This window comes from Morone saxatilis, unplaced genomic scaffold, assembly GCF_004916995.1.
Source record: "Morone saxatilis isolate NCDOM2014 unplaced genomic scaffold, NCSU_SB_2.0 Contig2, whole genome shotgun sequence".
Lineage (NCBI taxonomy): Eukaryota > Metazoa > Chordata > Actinopteri > Moronidae > Morone > Morone saxatilis.
The window spans coordinates 8,006,698-8,006,959 of NW_023339762.1; the positions used below are offsets into that span (position 1 = coordinate 8,006,698).

General features: G+C 28.6%; 1 protein-coding gene across 1 annotated transcript in view; it reads right to left on the reverse strand.

Annotated features, from left to right (window-relative positions):
• The window catches only part of LOC118330868 (transcription factor SOX-6-like), a gene marked incomplete in the record, with an annotated part of 105,754 nt that overhangs the window by 26,709 nt on the left and 78,783 nt on the right, over positions 1-262 (reverse strand).

Here is a 262-nt window from a genome sequence, read left to right on the forward strand (position 1 = left end):
AAGAATGAAAGAAATAAGAAAAGAGAAAAGAAAAAAATATTGAAAAGGGAAAATAGCAAATAAACGTGAAGAGGAAAAGATAAAAGAAAAGAGATTCTGAATTGCAGCTGACAACACAGTTCATACACAGTAAAAAGAACAAAACAAACACACAAGAATGAAATGATTAGTTGAGTGAGATTCAAGAACAGAGAACAAACAACAAGTAAAGATGTAGTTTAAAAGTGTAAAAGTTTTAACAAAATGCCTTTAAACAACAAGG